The 24,956-nt window shown below is 36.7% G+C and overlaps 1 protein-coding gene across 14 annotated transcripts in view; it reads right to left on the minus strand.

Annotated features, from left to right (window-relative positions):
• SOX6 (SRY-box 6) overlaps positions 1-24,956 on the minus strand; it is a 404,747-nt gene that overhangs the window by 315,991 nt on the left and 63,800 nt on the right. Inside the window, exon 1 of one of the 14 annotated variants that reach the window (XM_040700839.2) lies at positions 2,715-12,316. The exons of 11 other annotated variants lie outside the window; for them this stretch is intronic. The gene's annotated coding sequence lies outside the window, so the exon portion shown is untranslated. Of the gene's footprint in view, positions 1-2,486; positions 12,317-24,956 lie in introns of those variants that run through there. 2 more of the 14 variants (XM_040700838.2, NM_001398399.1) reach the window with 2 other exon arrangements.

Consider the following 24,956-nt stretch of genomic DNA (forward strand, 5'->3'; position numbering starts at 1 on the left):
GTAGTTTATTTTTATTGTTTGGTCTACATACAGCACATTTTTAGTTCTTGGGAAAACAAAGAAACTTTGTTGCAGAGCCCTTGTTTTCTTTCCAAAATGTGAGGATGGATATGGGTAACATTAAACTGAAAATAGTAATGGATCCTGGGCAACTAGTTTAGGTCAAAACCTTTTTGTTCTCCAGAAGCTATCTGATTAATTTACAGTTCATAAAACAGTGGGTGTAAGCTTAGTTTAAAAACATGTAACTATATTTAAGATGAAATCATCACTTTTATTAGCCTCCGGTAATCTTTAAGAAACACCTTCCCACAACATTTCTGTATCCTAAAGTACACCAGCCAGTACTGCACATTGCCTAGAGACAAGGAGAAAATACCAAACTTATCTTGATGTAGAATATCCTCCTTATTTTGTACACCCACCCTGAAGTGCATATTATTCATTCCAACCTAGCCTTCCCCCATCCCGAAAGTACACGTTTAATTGTGTCTTCTCTCCTGTAATACCAACAGAAAGTCAACAAATCTCATTTGCTGTATCAATGCTGTGTTATTATATATTTTAAAAGCAAGTCTGAATCTCATTATCAGCTGATTTATGCCATTAGTGTGCTTTGGAGCCACCAATTAAACAAGGACAGTGGTTCATAAGGTCACAGTTAATTAATCTGAAAGAGTATAAATACACTTTAATGCACACCACCTCATGCAGAGAATTTAGGAACAAAGCACCAAACCTTTATTCTGTACAAGCAATTAGGGGGAAAGGTTAAATATACAAAATTTGAAATTTAGCTCTAGCATTCTGTTAACCTACCAGGAAAAAGGTTCATTTGGAAAAATAAAATCTTGCAGAATAAGACATATGTGAAGCCTTGGTCTTAGGGCAACAATGTGAGTAAGACTCGCGGATTGAAAATTAAAGTATGAGATACTTGGGGTTTAGAAGGAGGAAAATGACACCTGTTTTTCACTACTTTGACTCATTTTACATTGCACAGTTTCTGGCTCAAAAAACAACACTGCTAACACACTCCAAAAAATCCTCAGACATAATTAAACGAATAAGTTGCTTTTTTTTCCTCCATTCCTTCATATCTGTAGTTCTAATATTCTATAATGAGCCTTGCATTGTTTTCTTATTTTAGATTTCCCTTTTTGAAGCTCCATGTAAAAAGCCCTCTTTCCATCAAACACTAACATCATGAAGTTTAATACAAAATTTCCATTAGCTGTATCCTATGCAATCTATGTATGTGGATGACTAAAAGTGTACAGTCCCTGCAACTGATAAAAGACTTGCATTATGTTTTTGTAAAGCCTTTGAGAGGCCAGCTTCCACTGTTGTTAAGAAGAAAGACCTGGCCTTTTCAGAAGTCTAGTCCATATTCTATTGGCTTAATCTGTTTTTGCTTTCACTTCTGATGTCTCAGGTTGAACTCAAAGTGACCACACAGGTGAACGGTTGTTGCAGAAATATATACAAGAACATAGTGATTTTTTAGAAGTATTCTGTTGATTCAGTTGGTACAAGTCCCATTAGAAAATTCAGCCAGGCATTTTGCAGTCAGAATGCTCTCAGAACATTCTCAGTACCTGCAGCTATTTTAGATGCTTGTTTGGAAAGCTTCTTGCATCTCTATCCCACAATAAAGGGGAAAAGCAAAGCTGTAAGAGCACATTATGCCCTGATTTCAGGTGCTTTTTGCTCATCTTGCAAATACATATTGATACCAAGAGAATCCTGGACTTAAAACAGATTAAGAACATCAGTATGTTTTAACTGTTTTTTGACTGTATGCTTTAACTGTTACAAACAAAGGAAAATTCCACAAATAGTGGAATTTATTTGCCTATGAAGTCAATTACAAAATAGTTCTCTTTCTTCCTAAACACTGTTGGCTGTAATGATTCCAAAAGATTTTAGTTTTCTTAATATTTCACTACTTCTGGGAGAAACAAAAAAAAACATACTAATTCTATGAAATCTTTCATTAATATATTTTGATTCTTCTAAGATACAGCCTCTACAGGTAGCCTGTATTTTCTGTGCACAAAAGTGAGCACAAAGGGAGCCTGCAAGTAAAAAATGGAAGCAGTTATTTAGTAAAAAGCATGGCATCGTGTTATATCATTTGCGAATGTGGCCTATCATTGTGGGCTTCTGGGACTAAAATATGTACCATTCAACAACTGTTAAAAAACTATTTTCAGAATTATAGCATGATGTGAAATGAGAATAAAGAATAATACAGAAATGAAGTTATACATTTAGGGCCTGAATCGTCACAATTTCACACACCAAATGTGCAAAATTTCACACTTAAAACAACATTAATGACCTGTAGCCTCATAGCCACAATCACAAAAATGAAGGGGCAGAAGGTTGATTATGATGAAACCTTTTGAGTTGGGTTTCTACAAATTTTACTTAATTGAGCTAAAGGGCACGGTTTCAAGACTGTTCATTGAAGGCTCATTTACCTGCACACAGAACACTCTTCGTACACAGTCTTTTTGTGATAGGATAGAAACTGAAGTAACCACTACAGATAAGACTTGATACAGAAGATATGAGACAAATCCTGTTGTCGTCCTCTTTTGTCATTTCTTCTCAGTGGCCTAAGATTGTATTTTACTGCCCTTGCTCACTTCTTAAATTGTTTATTCTCTTTTGTTCCATTCATTATCACAGAAAAAAATTCACTTTACGTTTTACAATACTCTCAGCAATTATTCTCATTCAGATCCTTGTATTCTGCAACAGAGATCCCAGCCAAATGATCTAGCAAAGGAGGAATCAGAGCATATTATCTGTTACGGCACCGGTCTTTTTGAAACGTTGCATCACTGTGACGTAAGAATAAGAACGTGGTGCAGGAGGTAAACATTGGTCTGGACTGAATTCTGAACTCTGGACTCAGCCACTTCTTTGCTACAGATTTTCTTCACAACCTTCAGCAAGGGTCATTCTTTGTGATTTCTATTTCCTCATTCATAAAAAGGAACTAGTATTTCTTCCTTCTGTAAGAGCAACGCGCTACTCTTCTACATATCAGAAGCTGTTATGTCATTATTACAGAAATTAGGCTAACAAAAAACACCTAGAATAGGCTTGCAACTCCACAGTTGCTTTGCAGGGAGATGTGAACTCACTCTGCCCACACTATGAGATGTCTGGCCACAAACCCACTCTAATCCAGTTTAGCTATGGTTAGCACTTACGTAAACTACATGAATTCCAGTTTAGAGCAACCTCACATCTGTCTACAAAAAACATGTTGACATACACATACAATAGATGGTGCTTCTGTAAACAGCCTCTTAAAAAAGGAACCCCAGAAGCATCACCATTTCTGCCAAAGCCCACAGCGTGGTTCACAAGACAGTTGTTCCATTGTCTCTCCCAAAAGGGTATCACTCAGTAGTGACACATGATCTTGCAGTATTGTATTAAATAACTGGCTATAAGCACTATTAATGACCCTTTCTGTAAAGGAACATGCATTTGAAAAATGTGCATTGTGTATTCAACAGGCAGCTCATGAAGGTTTCTCTGCTGTGTTCCTGCATATCCATAAAGTATCCAATCACTATAGGACCCGAGCACAGAATACAAAATAAAGGTCTGTTGGCTGGATCACAGCATAGCATTGGGCTAAGACTAAAAAGGACTGAAAAAGAAGCACTGTTCCTGTTCAACAACTAATTTAAATGTCACACCTGCCACTAAAATTCTGAGAGTTGCTCCAAAAGTAATGCTTACTCCATTCCTCCATACTTCCTTCCATAAGTAATATTTATCATGTTGGCTCACAACGTCAGAGGCAGATGTAGGTGGTATGACAGGAGAGGTTGAACCTTCCCAACAATATCCCATTACATGTTGTCACCTTGTGACAGATGGCAGCAGAAGAGCAGTCTGACAAAATGGCATCTGACCTGGAAGTGCCGATGAAGCAAAGGTGTGTCACTGAATTCCTCCATGAGGAAACAATGGCATCCACTAACATTCATCAGTGGTTGCTGGAGACCAAAAAGAGGATGTGAGCACACTGAGGCAGCAGGCAATGCACTTCAGCAGTTGCAAGAACTACAGTGGATCATCTCCACTGGTGCAGATTTTCATGAGCATGGCATGCAGGATAGTGCTCACTGCTGGCGAAAATGGTGACTATGTTGAAAAGTGGTGTTTTGTAGCTGGGAGTTTGCTCTACCAAATAGTGCTATTGTGCTCTTTGTTGTAGTTCCCATGGAAATAAATAAGAGTCATTATTTCAGAGTGACCTACGTCCACTTGGAAATACCAAAAATATCTAATCCAATGTGAAAGTGAAATAAATACTTATATATGTATTTATTCTAGGAAAAGGACTAGCATTTCAGATCTGATTAGCTTTACACCCACGCTTTCAAGTAGATAAGAACCACAAGACATACAGCAAACTACTTGGAAGGCTGAGGGGAGAGGAGGAACTCCACCTATAACTCATGGGTTAGCGATAGCAAGAAACCTCCTTGATAGCCCAGGGTATGCTGGTAAATGCAGCACCAGCTCACTGCCACTCACATGAAGGAGCTATGACACTTTGGAAATTTTTGTGAGCTACATGCTATTTTATTAGACACATGGTGGGTCATTCCTAATCTATTTAATTGAATTAAAGAAAAGAGAGAAAGCTTTCAAAACAGTTATGTTTCTGTGGCATCTGCACGTATACATCCACATGCTGAAAGCAATGCAAGGCAAATTATTAAGCCCACACTGAGAGTTACAGCATTACAAGCCCAGAGAAATACAGCTTGTGGTTCCAATACCAGGACCTCTTTCAGTGCATGGTACTGTTAGAAGGATATATCAAATCCAGAGTTTCACAGCAATTGCAAACTGCGCTTGGAAGCAGCAATGTGCAGAGGTCATGCCTTTAAGATGGCACCCAGGATCACCCTTCAAAAGCTTACATTTGCCACAGAGTCATTGAAATCAAAGACAGAAGGGCCACAGCTGCAGTTCTGGCATTGAGCTGCAATGTAACATGTAACAAATTTTCACTCTTTTCTCTCTCAGTGCCTTAAAGGTAGTTTCACTGTTTGGAATGATAGCTTTTTAATCCCTTCCTATGTGCATACAGGGACTTGCCACTGTAACAGGGCCTCAGGGCACTACTGTAATACAATCCCAAATGAGTTCTCTGGATACAACTTTAGCGCAAAAATAATTACAATATTTTTGTTTATTACATAATATTGCCATTATGTAAAACCATGTTATATAAGAAAACAACAAATACCACATTGACATATTTTTTCTTGAAAACAAATTAAAATTAACAATTAACTGTTAGCAGGTTTTGGCTCCTTTTAGCTTCTGACAACGTAACACATGTCAGGTTTCCTACTATTGCATATTCAGGACATTGTTTAAGTTTACTGAAGAACTGGCTTACTTTCTTTAAAGGAGGGTACATTCTTACAGCTCAGCTGCCTTACAGAAAAGAACAGTATAGATAGAATGAAATAGTATTCTAACCTGTAATTTAGCATGCAGTTAAATCTCTTCAATGAATTCCATGAGCTCTGGATTGGACTAAATTGGAATTGAATTACACAACAGAATGGAATCTCACTGATTTGCCTCAAATTCAAAGTAACTAACTATATTTACAGATAGATATTCATTTTTTCATAACTTTTCATATATTCATGTCTACAACTTCTGAATTCCTCTTAGCAAATAAATGGTCTCTTTAGAAAGAAAAGTAAAAACAAATTCGGTGACCGAGTTTCCTTTTCAGACAAAGCATCAAGAATTCCAGAGTAGTAGTCAGTTAAATAACATGGAGGCTTTGGTTTATTGTCCAGTACTGCCTAAATTCTGAAGCTGATGCACATAATATGAAAAGGATTTAAGATGCATCTTCAGCACGTTCCTTCAGTGGACTTCAGCTTAAACAGCTCTGAAATTATACTGATGCAAAATTTACCAGATGCAAAATCCTTGGCATAATTTTGAATAGTATAATACCTACACATGCATAAGTAAACCTGTAATAGTAACAAGAAAGCTCTCAAACAGGAAGCAGAAGGCCTCAGGCAAAAAGATCTTTGGGGGTTTCCATGCGGGTATGAAAATGCTAGTTGGAAAAGTCCAGCTTTACCATTCTTTCCAAGAGCTACAAAGAGTAAGGTAGCTGAAATGTCCATCTGATATCTCGGTGATATCAGAAATAACAATAATGCATGGGTACACATTACCTCATCTAAAATTCCAATGTAAATATACTACATAGCACTCAGATTTGAAAATCCCCACAAAAATTGGAGATTCAACTTGTCACAAGTGAAGAATGCTTAAAGAACAACAACAAAAATAGAATGGGAGGGGAGGGGAGGGGAGGAGAGGTATCCTTACATTCAGCAGAATATAAAGTAATCAGGTTGTGAGCCATGCAGCCAAGAATTAAGTCAGCTGCGCATCAATTCATGTTTCTTTTTCAATTAGAAGGTCTTAAGAATGTTTGCCTTCAGGTGAATTTCCTTGAATTCCTCAAAAGACAAGAACTCCTTACTGCATAGCTTGTTTTTTGTTGTTGCTTTTTCTGAAATGTTGAAACATAACAGTTATAGCCTAAGTTGTTCTTTTATTTTTTATTTTTTTTTATTTAAAAGATCTCAAATACTAACTTCCTCCTCAGCTCTGATTTTTGAAATTTATTTCTCCTGACACCGTAACAAGAGCAAAGGAGGTCCACATGCTCTCGTTTTAATTTCACTTTAGACGAATAACACTTATTTCTTCAAGGATTCGTCTGGTCTATTAGAATTGCAGCTTACATAAATATGCACAATTAGAAAACAGTTCCCCGACTATTCACCACAGAGTACCACCAGTGAAGAAATGGCTTTGCACTCTGCCCAGGACACCATTCTACTTGTGATTATTTACAATAATCAGTCCCAAATGCAAATAATTCTCACCTGCCAGAAAAAGAAATCACACGTAAAAGACTGAGCAATCTTACCTCACCAAACCCTCAACATAAAAACTCAGCTTTCCTTCAGTGTCTCTGAAAGGACTATTTCATCAGTTAAAAAAAATAATAATAATAATAGTGTTTGAGTAGGGAAAGAGTACACTGTGAAACAGAAATTTGTCTTCAATAGTTCTCAGTTTATAAAAATTCAAGCTTTGGAGAATTAACCAGGTGAAGCTTTATTTGCTACTGAATTTCACTTATGGCATCTCTTTCAAAAATGTATATGTTCTTATTGCTTATAAAGATTTTGATTTCTTATTATTTTCTTCAGTATTCACCTCTGCAAGATATCTTGAAACCAGAACTGATATATGTTCACCATAGACAAAAGTCTCTGCAGGCAGTCTGGCCCATAGAATAAAGTATACACTCACTCCTAGCTCCAGTTTACATCAAGGATACTAACGGTGAAGTAGCCTAAAATGCTAAAGCATTGCCTTCTGTCAGTTCATAAAGATCAGTCTCACGTTCATACCCTGTTTCTTTTTTTTTCAATGTGTACAGAGATCACACATTAGCAAACTGTTGATCTTGGAGCCAGAGGTGCCCTTCACTTCAGGACAAACTGTCCTAAATGAAAAATGTAAAGTCAAGTTTGGGGAATGAGTTTTGTTTTTCACATGCTGAAAATTATTTGGGCAATAATTTCTTAGCCTCTTTAGTTAGTCATACAAAATCATTTCTCCAGGCACTTAGTAGCATTGCTCCATATCTATAAGCCTCAGGCTATCTGCACCTGTCCTCAGCATGATACTGACAGGCAGCAATGAAAAGCTGATGGCTAGAGGGGTGGCTACTAGGTGCTTTGCATAAGATATTTCAGAAATGTACATGGGATACTGATTTGGGGGGGGAAACACACAGACACACATGCACAAAATTGGCATTAATTTGGAGAGCAAAGCTAAAAGTTTCATCAAATTAACTCATCAACCTGACATGTCTCATTGTAAGATCTTATCAATGGTTTAATCAAACAAGAGAAAATGAAGGGGAAAAGAAAAAATATAGGGAATAACTTGCACTTCCTTAGAAAAAAAAAGTGCTTTAGGAAGTGCTTCAGTGGTAAATGAAGCTGCTACTACTGTGGAATTTTAGGGTGTTGTTTCTCCATTTTTATTTTAACAAACAACCGAGTGAACATTACAGCAACATCCATCAGAAATGATCAGAGCACAGGTTGTAACTACTCCCAGGCAACTAGAAAGTATGTACAGTTTTTGTTTGTTTGGGCTTTTTTCTGTGTAAAATTTTCTGATTTTTCCATTATGCTTCAACTCAGCATACTTTGCTTCTTTGAGCTACAAATCTCTCTTTTTCCAGGTAACCATGCCCTCTTTTTCTAGCATATGCATTCTTTGGTATGCAGCATAGAGTTAACTATTTGTGTATGAGGAGAAAATTCTGGGGGAAAACAAGAGAAGATCATTCATTGCAAGGTCAAACATGACTGTTACTACATGGCAGAAGAATGTGTTAGGTACCTATACAGCTTCTCCAGACAAAATTTTCAAGTACCTTGGAGGGAAGTAAATAATTAAGAATACTACAGCTGAATGGTATTTTACTCTTTAAAGAGGACCAAAGTTTGTAAAAAATTCAGCTCAAAAATTTAGGATCTCAGACAGAGGTCAAGTAATACATGCTTTCTAATTCTGACAGCCTGTACTGCAGCCATTTGTGTAATTAAGCAACACCTTAATACCAAGTCTCTTCTTCAAAAGAGATCAGGAGCAGCAGAATCCCAGCCTAGGTCATATAGATCTTTGCAAACAATAAGTAAAGATAGTGTTAAAATATTTAAAAGGTCATAAGCACAAAAAATCACATTACTGTCTCAGACAAATCCTCTCTGTAAGCATGCTGACTGATTTTTAAGATGAAGTAATCATAAATTGCTTAAGAGCATGTACAAAAATTAGGAGATAATTATATAAAAAAATGTACAAAGTGGCCCAGTGCCAACAAGAGTGTCTCCCATCAATCATATATGATACTCTTCTCGAGACCTCTCCCTACCTGGAGAAGCAGCTGTGCTCAGTAGCAAGTCCCAACAACCTTTAAAGCCTAGTTCCTGCAGACACAGTAAGAGGGTCTGAAAACATGACCTACTAGGTGCTTTTGGTTTTGTTCACTGTTACACGACAGCATATGAAGCAGGTTTCTCACATTTTATGAAACTCAAATTTCACAGAAAAAGAAAAAATTTCTATTGTGGTTATGTGAACTAATGAACTGAACTCCTTCCCACAGTTGTACTAGTTCGATCCTGCCGAAGTCACTAAACATGCATGATGTTAGGTGATGGCTATCCTTGGCCTCATTATCTAACTATGCCTTATAAAAGATGTATTTCAACAAGCTGACTCTATTATCACACTGCAGGATATAGTGAAACTTTCATTGATTTCAATGACAATAGCTGGTAGGGTTTCAGGCAAGAATAATACTACCCTTGTGTAAAAGCTGGAAAAAAAATACTTCCCAAGATTCTCCAACATCACTACGATTTAGCAAATATATCATAGAAGTGCAAGAAAAAAAAATAACATGCAGAATGTTTCATTCACATACATACAAAATCCTCTGTGATTACAGCACACAAATGACGGGTACGTTGTGATTAGAGTCTGGCTGAAGCGTATTAAAACTGAATGTCCAATTTTAACATTGCAGAAGTAAATCAATCAACACTTTAAACTTGTATGGACTTACTATATGAAAGCAAGTTATGTGGTTATAAAATATGCTGTCTGCATGACATGCTATTTAACATTTTTAAATTTCTCCTCTCTAGTAACCTGGCGTGTCCCAATTCTTTTTATACAAAAATCTTCCAAAAGAGCAGATCGCTCTCCAGTCATCTCATACTATTGTCATTATACACTTGAACTCAAAGAGCAGAAGATATTCATACTGCAAGAGAATGAGTTAGACTGAGTTAAACATTAACAGAATACTGTAGAAATTTAGCATGTTTGGCAAACAAGAGACTACTAGAACAAAAAACAATATTGCTCATTATATATACTTTTTTTCCCACTTTGGAAACATAATTTAGCACCCTTTCAACTAGGTGTAAATATTCTGAGTTTTACGTATTCCCAGAAAGAAGCTCTGCAGATTTTGTTCAATAACATGTAAAGAAGTACATGGTTCTTTCTTTTTCTGTGTCTGACAATACCTTGTCCTCTCAGATAAAGTGTATGCTGCTCAAAGGGATGATAATTAAGCCTTTGGAGTTTGCCATCCCTTAAAACTTGGTGATCCCACCCAAAGTGTTTCATCATCAGAAGCATCTGGTGTTCTTTCTGCACAATTACCAAATTACAGAACATATTTTAACTTGGAACTTGCATTTGGTAGACACATTCGTCATTTTATGAGCAAGAAGACAGCATTTTGCCAATTCGTGGCCTCAAAAGAAAATTACAACACACCAGACTCTAATTTCTATCCTTGCAAGTCCTGCCTGCATAGAAAGAAGTAACATCTTAACTTTTAGCTAATGTACATGAAGTTGAGAACAAGATACCAACTAGCAGTGTCATAAACCTTCTCTCTACATATTGATAATTCAGAGCATAATCCAACAGACTAGGGGTAAAAGGAATTGCTTTCATTTGAAACTCCATTTTAAGACATCTGACTTTGAAATTAAAATTAACGACCAACGAGAAACTAAACTGTTTGAAGTAAAACAAACAAAAACCATTGCACAATAATAATCTGAAGAAGGACCATGTCAAGAATATTTTGCATCAGATTCTTCCACTACATTTGTTTTACAGATTCTGCAAATACAGTAACAATATGAGAACACCTCTGAATGCTGGAGCATATAAAAAGTGAAAGGAGAAGACAAGAATATGGTTGCACTTGAGTAACACTAGACTCCTTTCTGGATTGCTTCTCAAGAAAATCTACATAAAAGAAAACATGATGAGAGCACTGAACACGCTTCCAAGAGCATCCATTAGTTTCCCTTGCAGTTTGCCTACTTTTTTTTTTTTAACTGATAGTGTCAATATTTGTGGTAAAAGATGAAAACATAAATGCAGCACTGTTATCCTCAGATTTCTCAGGACAGTATAGATAGCACAAAAAAAAAAAAAAAGCAGAGAGATCATTTAAAGTGATAAGCAATAACTCTCAGATCTAGATATATCGGTTACCTTTGTGAACTCTGAGATTAGGTCTGCATTAAGTGGACCTTGCATACAAATATACCACACTCAAAGACAGAAAATGATGCAAACCTGTGTATGGGATTTTATTCTCCAAGGAATGTACTTTATGTAGTATCCTGGGGAGAGAAGCATGCTTCTCTCAAAGATGTTTATTTAGTTTGTTTGGTGTCCATATGGAACAATTGATCTGAAATTAGTAAAAATATCTGAAAAGAACAACAATCAAAAGATCCACGCCAAAGAAATAAGCTGCTGCGCTCCATATGACAAATAGCATATGAACCAAAAAAACATGAGTTTTAAAACCAAAACATCCTACCAGAACACAGATTTTCACCCATCAAAGTTTTCATATATAGAAATCGAAATGATGCAGTGAAGGAATAACAGATCGAATAACAGTAAACATGGAGAACTGAACCAAATTTTAATTAGAAAATTAATAAGAAAGTTATATATAAAAAAAAAAAGTTGAATAGAAACTAAACAAGATTATTATTTTTTTACAGGTAACTTTGCAAGATTAGTCCCTCAACAACAATAAGAAAGAAAAAACATTCTGAAGAAATAAATTTAATGACATATTATTAATAACATACAAGGAAGAGATGGAAAAAATATGTCATCATATAAAAATGTATCTCCGTAGTAATAAATGGCAGCAGAATTAATGAAAGTGAGAAATTAGAAACATTCAATTTGGTGAAGAGATCTATGGGTGCACATGAAGAATTGCAAACCTGTTCATCTTTACATGACAAGCCATCAGACAGACTAAATGTAATATATGAGCAAGTAAATAAACATTTGACTACACAGAGTGTCATTCTCATTGGGTGACACTCCAAAGAGTGTATATCTCATCTCTTGGCAAAAACAAACTGCGCATTACATCCTTGTTTTTATACAGAATCTCAGAGCAGATTTTCTAACATCCGAAATTTAAAAAACAAATATGGTCCATTCACTTCCAACAGTTTTTTTTCCTCTAATTTTATCTCAGCCAACAATATCATAGCAAATAGCATCTTGTTATGTACTTATGTTCTCATATTTTTTGAGCAATAGCGTGACTTTCCTCTCTGCCAGTTCAGTGAGAAGAAGGAAAATATTTACACAATAATCAGATTAATGTCATCTTACAAAATCATAATAGAGCATCCCCTTTATTTCAATTAGTGTCATCACAGTGACATGCAACAACCACGATGTGATGATTTTACATCATTCTGAAAAGGAACAATCAACTCAAAATGCGTATGACTTAAAAGGGAAACGATTCATCTAACACCTTAGAATCTTGTGCAACTGCTATAACGACAGAAAATCTTTCACGGCAAAAGATGATGGTGCTTTCAGGCCAGCAGAATAAATATTTCAATTTTAATTTTACAGCAAACAGCTCCATTTTACACACAATGGAGCAGATTCACCAATGTGTTACTTCAGCTTTATGACAAGCAAACTTCACAGAAACGGGAGAAACAGTATGAGACAAGTGATTTGTTCTAATACCTACATTAAAAAGTAGACATCCTAATCCAACCCACTCTTAAAAAAATCAATGCATAATATGTGCTAGGTCCTCTTTTTCCTCAAGAAAACGTAGTGGGTTACAATCCATAGTTTTCCATTCTGACATATTTTTGACGCAGATTCCGTACAATGACAAGAAAAAGCAGTAGACCTAAATTCTCATGGGACATTGCCTGAGATATCAGCTCTTGAAAACAGTTCTTGCAAAGCATACAAGCCAGTCATGAGCCCAGAGCACAGTTTCTTCTACAATTGCACTCTGAAGACAGTGAGGAGAAGCTGGTGGATATAAACAGCGCAGGATGTATGCATTGATACATCTTGCTGGCCCCATTCCTACCTGCACAAATGGGAGCAGGACTCAGCACTGACCTCCCAAGGTCTCCCCAGGCATCAAGATATGCATTTGTATATGTTTTGGCCTTTACAACTGTGAGTCATAAACTAGAATCAGCATGGAAATAACTGCAGTCTGCTTTTCACAGAAACTTAATTTTCTTGCTATGTCTTGCTGTAGTTATATACCTTGTCATGTTATTCTAGTCACACCCAAAATATCTGCATCACTCTTCTTATGCTTCAGGATGCATACTGCTTTCAGCTGCAAACCAGAAGTTCCCACAGAGGCTGCGGTGGTTGCACTCTGGCCTACCAGCAAAAACAAAACTCATGCTTTAAGTTAATCACAGCCTATGTATTAGCATACTTTTATAGTAATGTAATACACACAGTTTATGTTGTGATTTAGGAATTAAAAATTAATCATATGTAAAATTAGGCAATTCAAGAAATAACTGCCAGTCAAGCTGGAATTAGAGTCGTATATGATCCATTCAATGCTTGTGCTTGCACCAGTGAACTGGAAAAGCTCAGTAAGCCAGTCAGGCTTAGGTATGGAAGCTGACTCCCCAGAATTGTCCCCAGTCCCTATTCTTTAAACAGTTTAGATGACACTGCCATGTAATAACAAGGAACAGGAAAGGAATGAAGAAGAAACTGGAGAAAAAGGGTAAGGAAAGAAATCCTTACCAGCACAATTGCGAAAGATATTTTTTTCCAGGATCTGGTTGAAAACCATTATATTCCATCTAATTCTGCACGCGCTTGAGGTTCCACCTTGTTTAATAATTAACTATAAGACAAAATTATGAAAGAAGATAATACCATTTCTAAACCTCAAACAAAAAAGCTGAAGTCTGCCAGCAAAACTGATTTCTCCTATTCTAATTCCTTTCTCTGCTTCCCATATATGTATTATGTAGCATATTATGTACAGATGTATCAGCATCTTGCTACACAGTGTCTGTGTTGAACTAAAAAATGTTATTTTTCACTAAACTTGATGTAGCTCTTTTCCTGGAATTTATTAACTGTAACATGGTATAATAACATGATAAATTGATTTAGAAAATCATTAATTGATCCACAACTGATCAGGTTGCAGCTAGTCATGTAAGTCCTAGCAAATTATTGTTACTCACATTTTGGCTTCAACACTTTTTACTTTATTTTTCTAAACGTTCAGTGGTTCCTTTGACAGCCAGAGGATACAGAAGTTAAGCCATGTCATCCATGACAAGCCACGTGCTTTTGGAGGCATTATTTTTGTTAAGAGACTGAGTAACATTAAATTATAAGACTTGCTTTCACAAACTCACACACGTGTATCTACGTGCACAGCTAGCCAATTACTCCCAGTTTAGAGATATTCAAGAAAAATGAGAAAATGACTCTTTACCTCTTTCAGCTTTTAAAGCACTAAGGGAATCTACAAGTTCAATCTTTCCCCCAAACCCCTAATCTTTTTTTTTCTTTTTTTTTTATGAACAGAAGTCCTGTCAGCAACATACAGTATGAACAGAAGTCTGTTCCATGAAAAGTAGTAAGACAATGCAGTGAAGCAGGGACAGAGGGAACAATGAATATGGAAAAAAGAAAAAGATATCCAAGTTCTTCAAAGAAAGAAGCAGAAGCTGGTAGTAAATCGCAGGAGGTATTTAAACGTATGTAAAATAATTTCTTTCTTAAAGTAGCCACTTTTCAAGATTCCAAACTTCTTGAACTTGCAAACTACATAGTAGCTATAAGGAACAATTAGTCAATAGCAAATTAACTAAAGTATGCAATTTTCACATAACTTTCAAGACTGAAAAATACAGCCTCTTCTAAAGAGATCTAAAATATATAACTGACACTCGAGGATACAGTGGGTTACAGAAGAACCCTAAGAAGCAGCAACAGTAGCATATTTGGCCTGTTTCATGTCACTAGCAAAGATTTTTGCTCACTAAAAAATAACTGGGAATTCGCTGATACAGGTAGGCATAAGAAATATGAATCATATCTTTTCACAGAAACAGATATACAGAATATGGTAGCTAAATATCCATTTAATTACAAAGGAGAACACTGGATATTCACACAAACTGAAAATGTATTGAAAGACCCTATTCTTACTTAGCTGCACTAGCTCGATGCCACATGAATAGATTAGCTGTTCTTATCTCACAGTTAGAGATGGTCTAGATGAGTAGCAGGGTAGGTACGGCCACAGGCCTGATTACAATCCATCACTGATGACCTGTAGCTTTGGTACCTACCAAAGCTATACAACTTCTGTGCAGCCTGCAAAAGATAGTTAAGAGACATACCACAGTAGATCCTCTGGCTCTGTTCTTGCCATGAATACCATGGAAATTCATTAGCCACAGTTCATGGCAAGTCCACTCTCCTTTGCAAGGAAAATCTGCAGTAGCATTGCCGATGGGGAGAGCCAGAATGCATGCAGGTGAAGAATGTGACTTTTAAATGTCCTTCCTTAAATGCATTCAATTAGATGTGTGCAAATGAAGTACTTGAGTGAACTACTCACCAAAACCAAGCTGCTTTAACAGCAAGGCAATATGTTGAGCTGTATGCCTAAGTGGATGAGAAGTATTGCTATAAAAAGAACACGTATGAGGACTGCTCTGAAAGTAATTTCCCCTATTTTACTATGTTGGCCCACAATGTCAGAGTCAGATGTTGGTGGTATGGCAGTAGAGGTTGAACCTTCCCGCCTATATTCCATTATATTTTTGTTGCCATGCAACAGATGGCAGTGGAGGGGCAGCCTGACAAAATGATGTCTGACACAGAAGCGTGGATGAAGCATTCCTCCACGTGGAAAAAAAAAAACTGCACCCACTGACATTCATCAACACTTGCAAAACATTTATGGAGACCAAAACATGGATGTGAGCGGTGAGGTGGTGAGTGGTGCATTTCAACAGCGGTGACAGACGGTCACCTCTGCTGGTACAGATTTTACGAGCATGGCATGCAGGCTTTTGTTCACTGCAGATGAAAATGCATAGCTGATGGTGGTGAGTCTATGTTGAAATATAGTTTTTTGTACCTGAGAATTTGCTCCATCAAATAGTGTTGTTGTGCTCTTTCAATTTGTTGCAGTTTCCATGTAAATAAATAGGAGGTGTTACTTTCAGAGTGACCTATGTATCAGTTCCCTAAGTTAATACTTTCATAAGCTCTCTCTTGTTTTGTCTAGTCTCATCTATAGCACAACTGTCTTTTAATGTTCAATTTGTTAAAGGCCTCTGAAATGCCCTTTTTCAACACAGCACACCACCATCACTCAACAAATAATCAGAAAAAAAAATATCTTCACAGTAAAAGAATAGTAATATATGGCCAAGTGATGGCTTAAATCAAAATGCTAATCCTTACCTTTTCAGGGCCAATAATATGAAAGATTTAATTGCTGATAGCACTTATGTACAGCAGTGTTTTGTTTTCAGACCTAAAGTACATTCAGTATCTCCACATAAAAATTTGCAAGTAGAACACTTGTGAAAAACAAAGGTCTTTCCTTTTTAAACAAATTTAGAAAAAGTAATCATCCTTCACAGGTGAGATATTCTGTTTATTCTATGGAGAATCATTTCAGTCTAAATTAAACTCTTGAAATGGTTTTGGTGATTGCTGCAATAAGGACACAACAGGGAAAAGATCTGGGAAGAGAATAACACATTAGATGAATGGCTGACAAATATTTCTAGTATATGAAAACTACTGTGTGTGGTTTTTTTAAATCAAATATCATTATTATTATTGTTTTTTAAGTGTAGAATCTAATGCTGCTTATCTGCCTTAAGTGAAAATATCAATCAGCACTCTAATTATCTTCAATACGGACTGCGTGTTTCATAAATAAATTAAAGATTTATGTCTCTTCAGCATTCAATAAAACAGTAGTGGTACAAAGACACCTTCTAGAGATTAGACCATCACCCTGCCCACCCACTATTTAAAAATGAGACCTTTTTTGGTGCCTTGGCCTTGAGTAAGCAAACGCAGAACAGCGTGAATATGGCTTGTCTGATAAAAAACTAAGACAATTAGAGGGAAAAAAATGCAAAGAAAGATGTTAAAAGCACAATATGAAACCCTGTCATTCTCTGTTTTCTCTAACCTAAAACTTCACAGACAAAAAGAACATAACCAAATTAATGCCCATCAAAACCTTGTGGAAAGGGTTGTTCTACATGTTCTGCTTTTCCAAGCTGTCTATAAATTCATACTTCTTCAACAGTGTGATTAAGAACACCGCTGCTAGCAGTCATGGGAAAAAAAAACAACAACAATGAACCCTAATATAAAGTCACAGAACTACACCATTACTGAAAAACAGGTGCAAGATTTCTTACTATAGATTTTGTTTCTCTCTTTAATGTGATATGTCTACCCATTCAACTACTTCTCAACTGCAAACATTTTTAAGAGATTTTTTTTTTTAAGTCCAAAAATAATTAAAAAAGGAATAGTGAAATCCAGGTGAGTTAAAAACAGCTGTGTGAGGCAACCCTATAAACAGCACTTTCCATCTGTAACTTGTTCATCACATTGCTAACATTCTTTTTTCCAAGGAATACTAAGTGATTCTTCACATACTGCTGAAGGTAAACTGCAGTAAAACCGTGCTTGTCAAGAAATCACAGAATCACAGAATGGCCTGGGTTGGAAGGGACCTCAAGGATCATGAATCTCCAACCCCCCTGCCGGGCAGGGCCACCAACCTCCCCATTTACTAGACCAGGTTGCCCAGGGCCCCATCCAGCCTGGCCTTGAACACCTCCAGGGATGGGGATCTTCTGGAAGAATCATTTGTCTTTGTTAGTGACATTTCCCTTCCAAAGCAATGTACCCCCAGAGGCTTTCTTATGCAGACAAGAGTGATCACAAATGGGCTGAAGAAGACCAAAGCAGTCCTGTATCCCCTCCATGGATAAGGGTCCCATGGATACTCTTTACAAAAACCACACAGCTTCAAACCACATCATTTGCATAATTTAGCCTCGTGTAATGAAGAAGCCTCACTGAAACCAGAATCTTCTTGCTAGTACAGTTGAAACATGCACCCCAACAAAGCTCAAATTCAGACATGCGGGGTCTCTGCATGGTAATACTCAGTCTGCCCCTAGTCCTGAGAAGCTAGCCAGATTCACAAATGAGATTTGTGTTTTACTGTATGGTTTCCCTCATTATTCCAGTGAGACAATGGGGAACATAAGATAGGAGCCAGCTGGCAGACTCACGAAGTTATTGCTGAATTACAACTTAGGGTCAGACCCCTAAAGGCAAGAGAAGGAACCGAGGATAAGAATGTGTGACACTGCTCTTGCCAGTGAGTTCATCTGTAGCATGGAGTTCATGGAAGATAAGGAGTCCAACTCATGTAAGAGTCATAGGCCTAAAGTTGCCATTGAATGTAACTGGGTAATAAGAAGCTTATTACTTGCCTGACCAAGTATCTCATAATAATTTCATTATTCCAAAATCTGCAAGTCAGTAGGAGTCTTTCTATTAACTTCAAAGGGGCTTTTGATCAAGCCTTGTCTACTTAGTAGGATACCCCTCTCCCTATGTTGTAATTTGGCAGTTGCCATCAGTTAGGCGCTCAACTTGATGGACTCACTGCTCAGCCACAACAGTGCTGCTGAGAGGACACTTTCATTTTTGGACATTTGATTCCATTTTATAACTTCAGTCAACTACTGATCTTCAGTACCTGGGACATCCATGTAGTCAAAAAAGAAAGAATTCATTAACACGAATTTAAGAAAAGAGTAGTACTGAAGAGAGACCTCTTGTGCCAACAGGACATGGTCTAGGTCTGACTTTCGTAGATCTACATATGTAAAACAACCCTGGTTATTGGCACAGAATACAGAATGTATAAACATTTTTCAATCCAAACAAAAGAGATAGAGGAATGACAAAGTTCTCTCTAACATACATAATACATTATTTATACACTTCCCTGACCATTAGGCAGAATCATATAATGATCATTTATAATGTATCTTAACAGTTATATATCTCTGCATACACATTACTTCTGAAACTGCATACTGTGTGGCCACACTGTAACTTGTCACTGAGAGACATTGTGGAAATCCCCCTTATTTCATGGATCATTGATCCAATGTGTAAATCCTTCTTAGCTCGCGAGCCATTGACCAGATAAAACATAAGGGCTCCAAAGGGAAAGAGCCTTTCTGGTCTGCTGAGCAAATTCAGCAGTAGCGCATGTACTTCAAATTCACATGTGAAAACCTCTTTGAAATAAGGGTCCTGATCCTACAAATACTTATGCTCATAACCTATAAGTCACCCCAATGCAAGTCTAATATACTTATCATGCACCTTTAGAAAAACAACATTGCTCTATCTGTGTTAAAGTGTCTGTTTCCAGGATCAAGACCTAAATGCAATTGGGAGAATAATGTCTAAGAACTAATTAAGCCTTTTAAGGTTTTTCACAGAAAACAAACAAATATGATGTTGTATGTTGTTATTTTTAAATGAACAAGTGTGAAAACTTGCGTTCACGTACACTGACATTGTTAATAATTCTACTCTCCACACTTGCAAAACAGCCAATTGGATTTTCCCACCATCTTTAATACTACTAAGAATCACAGATTTTAAGCCAATTCTGCAAATTTACAGCTATGATTCAGCAGCTGAATGCATCTTAAAATCTATCAGTTGGTAATAGAGACAATGCTCCTACAATAATAATATTTTGCCGTTTAAGCATCTTGTTACAAAACCTGCATTTTCCTTAATTTCAGATCTGAGACAAATACAAATTCAAACTACAGAAACACAAATGTTATTTTCTGTGGTGCTGGCACACTGTTATTTTCCAGATCACCCTAACATGAGGTAACTATTATCGATTGTGAAAGCACAACAGGTGGGTCACATGAAAGGTCACATTAGTTTTGTTCACAGGGCCAAACAGAAGGTTTTCATTATCCTTAATAAAAACAGAAGCAAGTAATAAAATATATCATTGCAATAACATATCTCTCCATTCATATGCAATAACCTCATACATTAGGTCCTAAAATTTCAAAATACTGCTGTTGGCTCCAGCAGCATGATTATTTTTGCGGTTGCTACTTGTAAAAATAATACTGTAAATCATAGTTTGACTTGCGTATTTCCACACTGTTCTTTTGAACTGCTTTTTGAAATGTTTTTCTGGACAAATCTTCGCAAAGCACGTATTCATTTAGAAACATTAAGCACTTTAAATGGTCAATAAAGTGGCAAAGATTTTTAGTAATTCCTGTCATTAGCGTAATAGCAAATCATGATGACCCAGGAGTACCTAGGCACCTTGCTCAAACCCTGATGCCAAAGAAGAGTAGAATCATAACTCAAACATGGTGTAAGGAAGTCAAAACATATTAGATCCTTTCATAATAGTCTTCAGGACAAGCTGGTTGACCAGTTCCATTCTCCCTGCAACACATCTGTACATGCATATCTACATACATACACGCATGCTTGCCCATTTTAGAAGGCCCATATTTAAAATTACATCAATCAGCCTTTCTTAATATCTAGGTTAAAGAAAACAATATTTGGCTTTTTTTTTTTCCTCAATAATGATGCCTAGATAATGAGGCTGAAGGATAATCAGTGAATTGGCTTCTCTTCATAGCTTTTTCTATCTGTAGACTGTTCTCCAATGCCTTATACTGGTGTGCATTCACATCTCAAACGAACATACCTGAACATAGCATAGAATTGAAATGAAGTTTCAATGGAATTTACATTCGCCTAAAGCATTATTTCCCAGTACAACATGGGTTACAGACATCAGCAGTAAGTCCAGAGCATTCCTGCTGCTAATATAGCAACAAAGAGAAGACCTGATCTTGAAAGCAGTACCTTGTTATCAGAAAGCAACATGTGTTACTGCAAACAGCAAATGTATGGAACAATGTGCCTCTATCTGCCAATGCAAAATACCCCTGCTAGAATGACTTTTAAGCCGGGCTCTAAAAAACCGAGCTGCTTATCAGCCTGCCACCTAACTGTGAAAAGCTCATCTTGGGGCATGTTGTGTCTGCAGAGTGACTTGCACTCTGGCAGCGAAGCAGCAGCAGGTCAGTATCCTGCACCGCTCATTCCTGCAAGTTTTAGGACAATGTGTTTCTTTTCAGAGCCACACCTGCTGGCATTTCTGACAGACTGCTCTGTCATGTGCTTCTTTAAGAGGTTTAAAAATCTTTCTCACAATTTGAAAATACTAAGCTGCAGCTTCACCCTTTTTCACACCTCACTCCTCCCCCTCTCACAGTCTGATGTGCTAATATCAAAAACCCTAGAACATAAATCAGTAAGTATATTTCCATGTTGGGTGAGGCACAAGGGTTAGGAAGATCTCAAGCATTTTAGGTCAGAGAAAAGTCTCCTCAGTTACAGCATATCTGATACAGACGCAGGCTGTGTGGCATTCTCCAGTTTAGAGGGTGTGCCAAAACCTTTATCTATACAGTGCTAAAGTAAAAGCAGTGGCAGGTAAATAATTTAGATATGGGGAAAAAAAATGTGCCTTGGAAGCAGAGTCTGACCAAACAGAATGTGTTTTATGCTCTTCCTGCTCCCCTCCAGGGAGTTATTGGAATTATTCCAATTAATTTAGATAACCAAATCTGTATTTCATATTTTGCTTACATTTTGGCATGCTTTATTCACAATGTAATTTTCAAAAAGAAAGTTAAAAAATACAATAGTTTTTCGAATTGCCTCTGTGAACTTCAGAATAAATTAGTAATTTTTGACAAATTATCCAAAACCACAGAGATAAAGTGGTAAAAAGGCTTTTTGCTTCCCATATCCCAGGGAAGTGTAAAGCAAAATGAACCTGATCTAAAACATGGTATGTAACTGACATTTTGTAAAGAGAGCCTTGTGTGAAAAATCAAGAACACTGGAGGAAGAATTCCAAAGTCAATAGGCTGATTTATATGATTTACAAAAGGTCAGCCCTATTTCTGGACAATTGTTTGAAAGATTTACAGTATTTACAATTCAGTTATTTCTACGCCTTTTGTGGTACTGGCACAGTACGTTTCTCTTCCTTTGTGCTCATATCAAGGCATTATCTACGTTAAACTGGGGATCCTATGTACAAATGGCTCATAATCAGGTACAGGCCCACCTGCACTCTACACTCCTCCTCTGAGAATCCATGAGCAATAAGATTTGTTATAAATGTAAGGTGAGTTATAGATAACAGTACAGTGAGACTGGCACCAATGGTAGCTCTTCCTAAAGCATAACTGGTAAAACTGCTGAAACAAGTGCATCTAAAATATATGTGTCCAGCCTCCTAGTTTCACGTTTTTGTTGCCCTCTTTGTTTTGTTTTAATAAAATATTAAAAAATAAAATGTTTGTTACTTGTATACATTAATTAACTACATTACGTATCTTACATTATATACATTACAGGCATTATATATGTTAAGTATATTACATATTTTATATGCAGCCCATGACAATTTCTTTCCACTCAGTGGTGCCAAATGGTTGGACACTCATGATCTAAAGCAAGGCTCCCACACTCCTATTTTAGCCACCAAATCAAAGGTGGCTGGGCTCTGGGAGACATCTGGCAAACAATTCTAACAGCAAGCACTACTCATAAGGAGACTACATCCATTTGGAAGCCTCAGCGTGAGTCAAAACTGTAATGTGAGACATTCCTACTCTGAAAACATCACCCCAGTTCAGTGTCATCATTTAATAAGATTTCCCTAAGGGAGCATTTGTACCATGTGTTTGTGGGGTTTGCTTTTGTTTTTCCTGAGACATTTCCCTCAGTATCACATAAATACATGTGCTTACTCACGCACACATTTTAATGTATATGCACCATACAGTCCTTTCCAGTGAGGACTAACTGCCTTCAGAAATGTATGAAAACAGACAACCGAGACACCTGTTGCGTTCAATCCTTCTCTACCAGTCTGTATACAGACTGAAGTGCTTCTGTAGTGTTCCTATTTGTCTGTCCCATTGTACTGAGAGCTGTATGCAGAATAGCTAGTTTAATACATACACCTTATTTTTCATCTAACAAAGAATGTGGCCGTTTGACCTATAATTTCAAAAAGGTCGTGAAAATCTGAAGGAAAGCCAATGCATTTTGGATTCAAAAATTGTAAAGCCTATCTCAGAAATGTATCTTTCTCCCTCTCACTTAACAGTTGTTCTTAGTTCTCAATTACATTCCTTCCATAATGATGACAATGTAAGCTAACACAGCTTAGTCTGGTTGGCAGAGCCATCTATGAACAATGAGGCCAAGTCAGAGGCTTAACCTTTGAATTTTAGTTGTATGATTAATACGAAGTGTCCTTAGTAGTATTTATCTATTATTAATTAATTCCACTAATTCCATTAATTTAGGTAACATATGCATTGACTTGAGGAAATTTCAGACTCTGGTCAGTATAAGAAATTACATTACATCCTGCAGATGATGAAAAAAGGAAGGAAAAACCTTTGTACCTACCAAATTGAGCTGTTGTGATCTCAAATCAGTTGTTCTGCACGTACGGATATAATGACAGGAAAAAATGTAATTATAATTAGGTGTCTATTTTGATTTTTCTCTTCATAGTATCCGTACTGAATGTCATTTGATTTTAACAAACTATAAAGTCATTTCAGGCAGGCACTGTACATACTTGCAGTTACCATTCCCCTTGGAGTCTCTAGTTTATTTCATATGCAAGCATTTAAATATTTTTAGGATTTAAAAAAAAAAAATAGAAAATATGAAATGGTATGGTGATCATCCAAAAAGGCAAAACAAATAATTACTCCTCTGAGTAATGTATTAACTCCTCTGCTTTTGAAGGACAAGATATGAGAAAAATATCTCAAAAGAAAAAGGAAACAAAATTCAGTCAGGCTCAGGTCAGCTGCAGGACTGATTTTGTTATTGGAGCTATAAAACAGTTAAGACATGAGCCCAAGAAAAATCTTATTGTATTTAATGGGGCTCTATAAGGGGTCTTAGGGCCCAAATATATAAGAAGGATGTTCATGAGGATCAAGTCTTTCAGTTTTCAATAAACGTCTTTCCTGAATTCAGCTTTCTAGTTCTAAGGTGCCTATTTTGTGACTCACGGTGTGTCATTACCAGGAAACTAGTAAATTTTTATCAGGCAATATTCACACCACCTAACTTCAGATACCTAGCTTAAATGCCTAGATTAGGAACTAAGGCTTTCTTTACCATTTTTGACATTCCCAAAACCATAAAAGCTACGCAAACAGGAGACCACCTCTCTCTACTCCCTGCATGAGAAAGGCTGAAGTTAGATACATTGTGCATAATATACAGAGAAAAATTTGAAAAATTTCATTTCCAAGACAACAATGAGAAATTCCACGCACACAGTTCAGGACATATCTCAGAATTACATTTTGAGGGAAGTTAGTCTTGAGAGTTTCAGTAACGTTTAGAGTGGATTCTCATCATACAATGTTCAGATCATTACAGAAGCAAGATAAGTTAGGTAGAGAAGATTGATTCAGTACTAATGAAACAGATTGGGATGGGTCTATCAACCTAGGGAATGTTTTCCCAGACACAGGAGTGGAAGTCCAAATACTCCATGGGACATGTAGAAATAGAATGAAGATGATAGGAAAAAGAAATTTTGTAACTGCAATGACATTGAATAAACATTACCATGAATAATCATAGAATATTTTAGTAACTTGCATTTGTTACATTAGCACAAATGAAAAAGATATATATGTTTCTTTAACAGAAGTATCCAAACTGTAACAAAATGGTACTCCATCTACTTG

Source organism: Gallus gallus, chromosome 5 (genome assembly GCF_016699485.2).
Source record: "Gallus gallus isolate bGalGal1 chromosome 5, bGalGal1.mat.broiler.GRCg7b, whole genome shotgun sequence".
In the NCBI taxonomy this organism is placed as follows: Eukaryota; Metazoa; Chordata; class Aves; order Galliformes; family Phasianidae; genus Gallus; species Gallus gallus.